Source organism: Prenolepis imparis, unplaced genomic scaffold, assembly GCF_030444845.1.
Source record: "Prenolepis imparis isolate NDT839.2.m4 unplaced genomic scaffold, iyPreImpa1.0 SCAF_88, whole genome shotgun sequence".
Lineage (NCBI taxonomy): Eukaryota > Metazoa > Arthropoda > Insecta > Hymenoptera > Formicidae > Prenolepis > Prenolepis imparis.
The window spans coordinates 100014-107586 of NW_028141246.1; positions in this window are offsets into that span (position 1 = coordinate 100014).

Genomic DNA, 7573 nt, shown 5'->3' on the forward strand with positions numbered 1-7573 from the left:
TAATATTTATAGGTAAATCCGAATCATGCCATTTGTGAGGTTGCAATATACGATTCGATGAGAATCCCAACAACGATCCTATATTGTGTGGTTTATTAAAGTTTATTTTATAGAGGCATTTGATTTCGCTCTTTAGAGTATTATGATTGGCGCGAAGCGCTATTGCATCTTCATTCTGCTCTTTATTGGAAGGATATTGTGAAATTGCACGTCTCAGATACTCATCTATAGCATGTATTTCGTATGATCCTTCGGGTATTGTAATTTCCTTGTCATCGTTATCAAAGTAAAATTTATTATTCATAGAATTTACATTCGGAATCGTATGATAAGTTTCAAAATCTGTTAAACCGAGCTCATAATCACCATTCGATAAATCTATAGCTGGAAAGTAGCTTACAGCGAGAACGCTACTTTTGCCAGTCAACGTTAGTGTTAGCGACATGTTGTCAAACTGAATCGTGATGATGGATTGACAGGTTTTATATCAACCGTTTGAAGAAATCGTAAACACAATTGTCCACAATTATTCTGATTATAATTTTGATAGGATGTGTGATTGTATTCTATTTTCGTAACATTTAAATATTGCACCAATTCTTTGGGTGGTCGTAGATTATCAAAACTATCGAAATATATTGATCGATTTCCCCTCTTTACATATACTACCCAATGGGTACCGGAACCATCAACGTCATCCAAATTTACAATACCGCTCTCATTTTGTCGCACACCGTTTATCGGTAAATTATTGCGCATGAAAACACCTCTAAAGAATGGTATACGCATACGTCTTGCCAGTTGTTCTAATTGTACATTAGTTGTTACACATACAGGCATTTTTAGGGTTTTTTTTGACGTTTTTTTTTTTTTCTTAGTTGAGAATCCCTGTCCACGCTTGTATGGAGCGAGATAAACTCCACGACCTTCCATAGCGCGATTATGATTGCATTTCTTCGCGTTGCATTTCTTCAAGCTGACGTTGCGCAGCCTTGCTATCATTCACAGCCTTTGCGACTCCCGATGCTCCACCGGCCAACGAACCGAGAACTCCCAACAATGGTAAAATTGGCAAGATACCACCACGCTTCGCCACAGACAGTATTCGTTTCTTCTTTTTCAAAGATTTTTTCGTCTTCATCCCCATACCGAATTTTGTCTTTGCTTTCATAGCTGCCCAAACAGTCGTAGCGGCTGCTCTTTCACCAAGAGTCGAATCTCTCGCAGTAATACGTTTTCGCGCTTTCGCAGCGAGTATATTGTCAGCAACGTGTCGGTCTCTGAGGGCGTTGCTTTGAGAATATGCAATATCGTGCTCGCGACACGCAGCATCCAATGGATTAATGCCTCGATCACCTCTAGCCAATCGTTTTTCCAAATGAGTCCCCGGACCGCAAAACTGATAGCCGGGGATATGTAATTCGATCGGAAGTGCGTTTATCGCGCGATTAAAGAGACCACTACCTATTTTCGTTGACATTCGCTGCAATCCTTTATCATCGGCGCTGGACCGTCGATGTGCGTTTGCTGCCACGGTCGATTGTAATGTTTGAAACATCGACGACAGGTCTGAATCTCTGGATCCGCCTTTATGTGTTTCGGAAGCTTGTCCCACACGTAGTGGATGTGATTTTCATATCGCAATAAAAATGCTTTTGGTACAAATTGCAGCTGTTCGGCGCTTAAACCGTGAATATCGGAAGCACTTGTTAGCAGAACAAACATTTTTTTCAATACTGAGTGATTCATGGTTCCGCACAGCTATAAATAGGCTCTCCATGACTCATTCATTCATTCGAGAGAAAACATGCGGTTCGTTCAGCAATCGACGGTAATCAAAGTTACAAATTTCGACGATAAAACACGGTTGATAAAGAAATACGCAGACATGGAAACATACTACCGAATACTATACGCGGAATCATTTGCGGTCCTTCGAATTGTGGTAAAACTAACGCGTTGATTAGTTTGATTGAAAGCCCGCACGGCGTTTGCTTCGAGAACGTGTACGTATACTCAAAATCGCTTCAACAACCGAAATATCGATATTTGGAAAATTTGCTATCACCGATAGAAGAAATTGGTTATTTTACATTCTCTAATAATAATGATGTCATTCCACCGAGTGATGCGCTTCCGAATTCCATTTTTATCTTTGATGACGTGGCTTGTGACAAGCAAGATACGATAAGAGAGTACTTTGCAATGGGGCGACACTCGAGCGTCGACTGTTTCTATCTTTGTCAAACGTATGCCAAGATACCCAAGCATCTTGTACGTGACAATGCAAACTTATTAATTTTATTTAAACAAGATGGAACAAACTTGAAACATGTGTACAACGATCACGTAAATACAGATACGTCATACAATAATTTTCGCACATTTTGTCAGAAATGTTGGCAACATAAATATGGATTTGCAGCGATTGACAAGGACAGTCCGCTGACTAATGGACGATACAGAAAAGGATTTAATGAATTTGCAATACCACAAAGCACTTAGTCGCTTTCGATGCATTGATTGAGCAACGTCTAAATTGTAACATTATGAATAACGATCGTGAAAAGATTGTGTTAGAGATTGCGAAAACGAGCGATTCAATCCGTAAAAAATATCGTTTCTTGAAAACTGGTAAAATGGAGGAGGACGATGCATTGGAGAGGCATTTTAAACCAATCTCTGAACCTCTGAAACAGCTTGTTGAAAATACAGTTGGTGTTGAGTCTGGTGAAGAAAAGATTGAACCATTGAGTATGCTCGGAGAGAAAAAAGAGCTTAAAACAAAGCGATCAAATATATCATTGAGCGGTATAACTTCTACTCCAAAGCGAATCAAAAGCAGGCGAATGCAACAATTATTGGATGCAACTACTTCTACTCCGATACTAGATGTACAGCCAAGGCAATTATTGCATGATAAGACATCTATCGAGGAAATTTTCGAGACTTCACCTCAATCGCTTGTGACATCAATTCAACATTCATTACAAACATCCGATGGTCAAAATTCATTGCGAAATCACCTTGGTCCACTTGCTCAAAAATATGTGGCAGCTATATTGAGTCAAGATAAAAATTCCAAGATGGATTACGTATACGGTGTTAAATTTATCGACAAAGGAATGACGCTCGGTAATAAAAATTTCGATGTGGATAAAAATGATAATATAATTATCGATGGGTCAAAATACGTTGGAACAGCAGGTCTTTACGAGTTGGTTTTCAAGAGAATTCCCGACGATGAAATATATACTGCGAATGACTTGCAAAACTATAAAAGTATATTAATAAGAACAAATGCTCACAGACGAAATGGTAATGTGAATCAGCCTGTATTAGGTAACAAGGGATACAAATATAAATATATAATCGCACCATTATTCTCTGATAAAAAATCTGGAAAAGGTATACCACATGCTATGATCTTAAACAATAATAAGATTGATTACGTGCATTGGAATGATCCCAACGAGTTGGTAGATCGTCTGCGATTGCTCGAAGCTTCACGTCAAGCCGGTAACAACGCCCACAGCAATGAAATATTATCGATTATCGAGGAACTTTACGAAGCTCGTATTATTATAAAATAAGTTATACATCCACGATACGAGTCAGTCTGTCAATATTAGTGGTATCGAAATGTCGATTAATAAATTTGGATTATCACTTGGAACGTCGAATAATAATTCATATTATCAATGGGATGGAGTACTAAGAAATTACGTGCGCGATAATACTCTGTGTCTAACAGCCTCCGGCTATGACGCAAGGTCGCGCAAGATACGGCGTGTAGCGCAACCAGAAGATGATAATGATGCAGCCAACAAACGATATGTCGAAGCGAGTGTCAAGCTTTTGAGAGATCAACAGAAAGAAATTGAGAAAAAAATAATCAGGCTTGAAAGGAATATGCAGGCGTTATTATTAACGCTGGATAAAATGGCTGTAACGCAGACTACATCAAAAGATACATAAAGAACTGTACGTGAAAATTATATCACATTATTATAAATATGCCTCGATCAAACACCTCTGAAAAGCAGCTACTCGTGGAGGAATTGCACGCTCCAGCGAGAAGAAATTTTCCGCGTAGACGTGTCATAGTACATGGATACGACGACCTGTGGCAAGCTGACGTGGTCGAGATGCGTCCTTATGCAAGAGTCAACAAAGGATACAATTACATATTCACCGTCATCGATGTGTTGAGCAAGTATGCATGGGCCCTGCCGCTCAAGAATAAGAGCGGACGCGAAACAGCTGACGCTATCGCTGAGATAATTCGAGATAGCAAGAGATGTCCGAGAAACATGCAAACCGATAGAGGAAAAGAATTTTACAATGCAAATGTGCAGAAACTCGTAAAAAAACACAACACCAATCATTACTCGACGTATTCTGTTATGAAAGCCTCAGTAGTGGAACGATTTAATCGTACTTTAAAGAACAATATGTGGAAAATGTTTACACTTAATGGTAATTACAAGTGGATCGACGCGCTATCCCGACTCGTTGCAGAGTACAATGCGCGAAAACATCGCACTATCGGTATGAAACCTATCGATGTTACTCCGGAGATTGCCGAAAAACTTTTAAATACGGTATACAGTAACATAAAAATTGCTGCTCCAGCAAGATTCAAAGTAGGCTGTCAGGTACGCGTGAGTAAATTCAAGACCGTCTTCGAGAAAGGTTTTACACCAAATTGGACTACTGAAATAGTTAAAATTATCAAAGTGCAGAAAACTAATCCTGCGACATATATACTTGAAGATTTGCGCGGAAATTCCGTCGCCGGAGGATTCTACGAGTATGAGCTACATCATGTTGCAAATCCCGATGTATATCTCGTGGAAAAGGTTTTGCGGAAAAAAGGCGATGATGTTTATGTGAAATGGTTGGGACTGGATAAATCTCACAACTCATGGATTCATAAAAATAATTTATTATAAACATTTATTTAAAATATTTTATTTAAAATTTTACACTATTTATTTTACAATATATTTATCTAATAATTTTATAAATACAAATATACATATAATATACATATTTATATAAAATATACATATACAAAATATACAAAATATACATATTTTACAACAAATATTATTTACAAAGGTATTTTATAATGTCCCCATGGTAATGTATCAGTGGTTTCAGGTATGATATACCGCTTGTCATCGTGAGGACTTAGAGCAATTTTCGTCTCGCGAATGGTGTATACTTCATGCAATTTCGATCTTATACATGACTGACTACGTGCCATTTCAATCTCTTCATTCAAACACCGCGTGTAATCATCAAACGTTATCGTTCTCGCGACAACGTTACTCTTGACACCTTTTATTTTTTTGGTATCTTTCTTACCATCCACTCGTAATGCATACATTTTTGCTCTAAGCCCTACAAATTCGGTCATTATCGTACCGTTATTTTCATCTTTCATTAGACCTGGCACTTTTTTATTCACGAGCGGTATACCATACACATTGTCAGCAGCGTAATCGCTCGTATCAAATTTGCTTACGTCGCGCTTTATATTCTTATACACATCTTCACATTCGATGTGGTATATTAGGCTGTCTGTGTCTGTGTACATTACCCTGCATCTGTCTTTTCTGTATAGACCGCATCAACCTGGAAACCTTCCTCAAGCGCCGAAACAATATAATCATGATATAAAACCAGGTTGGTGGTTGTAGAGCGAGAATTCATGAACCCATGCTGTTCCTTAATAATTATGTTTTTTAGTAATTGTGACAATTTCATTGTAATAATGTTTTCAAAAATTTTAGGTATTATGCATTGTTTACTTATAGGTCTAATATAAATTATATGCCGATGCGTTCCTCGAAGTTGCCAAAGACTTTCGGGCTAAAGGATAATAACATTGTTACATCCGGTGGACTCCACAATTTTTTTTCCCACGATCAGAACGTAGTTTGTCGTTAGAAAAAATAAAAGAGGAAATAATAAATTACGACATGTATGTACATAATAAAAGTGAAAACGTGCCAAGCAAAACGGCCGTAGATAAGCGAGCGACCGATAAATATGTAGAATCGGAAAATCTTTTATTCTTAGGGTCTCGTTTTAGATCTTATTTTATGATGACAGGTTTTGCATCTAGACTTTATTTTATGTGCAGCAACGTTTCTTTTGTTTTTGCGTAACAGCTGGCTCCTATCTGGAAGCCAAGCGGATCAGAATCGGTCCCTCTGACAATGATGGTCAGTGAAAAAATCTTTCTTTTAAGTAGAATAAGTGGTCAGTCGAATATAAGCGAGAAAACGAACAAGACGGTCGACTCAAGCACTCGTCATTGTAACCGTACTTCATTTCAATATCTTGTCTTACTTAATATAATTTTGTTTTTTTAATAAACTATTAGATAATTATTTTTTGATAAGAGGAGACAAAAAGTTATTTGGTATAAATTGATGGACGCGTGAAAGATTCAAGAGAAAAGAGAAGTCCGGCAGGAACATCTAGGTACGTAAATCGTTAACTGTAATATTAGATTTTAGGATAACAATTCTTTTTATCCTTAATGTTTTCTTTCCAGCAATACGGTTGTTCCAGCAATTAGGCGTACTCCCGATCGCACACTCGTTATCGATTAATGCGATTAACGCCACGAGTACTATATCAAAGGGCATAGTACAGATTACCGTACGGTCTATGCAAGATAGCTCTTCTAAAGAATTGACGTGTCTTACTATTCCGACTATCGCGGAATCAATACCATCCGAAGTTTTCCCGGGAAATTCAATTAAAATACCTTTAAATATTAGATTAGCGGATCCACAATTTCATATACCGCGCTCCATTGCTTTACTTTCGGTTCGGGAGCAACATTATCGATGTTCTCTGTTGGTCAGATTAACTTATCACACCAGAATTATGATTTATATTTACAAAAAACGAGGCTAGATTGGGTAGTTTCCGGCAGTACATCCCCTCGAATGCGAGAAAAAACCGCGTCAAGCTATTTAACGAGTTTAGAAGATCAGTTGAATAAATTTTGGACGATAGAAGAAAGATCAGCCAATTCGCGTGACAATGGCGAGAAAAGACAGCACAGTTTCATATCGTTACTAAGCATGCGGCGAAAAGAAACAGTATAATGTTACACGGTTGCTAGGCGCGCGATGAAGCAGGGAGGAACGCTTTACAAAAGACAGTAACTATATACGAGTAGCGCTAACTCTAGACCCCCGAGTGGGCTGTCTCTTCTCGCTGCACGCTTATCATCGCTCGAATTGGCTGATTTTCTTTAATTTATTTCTCATTAATTATTGCGAAAATCGCAAAATGGTAGAAGACTTTTCTATTCAGTTCAACATGCTCTACCACTTTAAATTAATATTTTTTACTGGAATCTTTTCAAGATCTTCTCCCACAAGTTTACTATTTAATAAAGAGACGTCAGAGCCTGTATCTATTTTAAAGAGACAACTTTTTTTGTTTAATTTTCCAAAATATGAAAAATATTCTTTCTTTTGGATTCTTCTAACCCTACATTCAACAAAATCTGAAATCGGGGAATCATCCGAAAAAGTTGAAC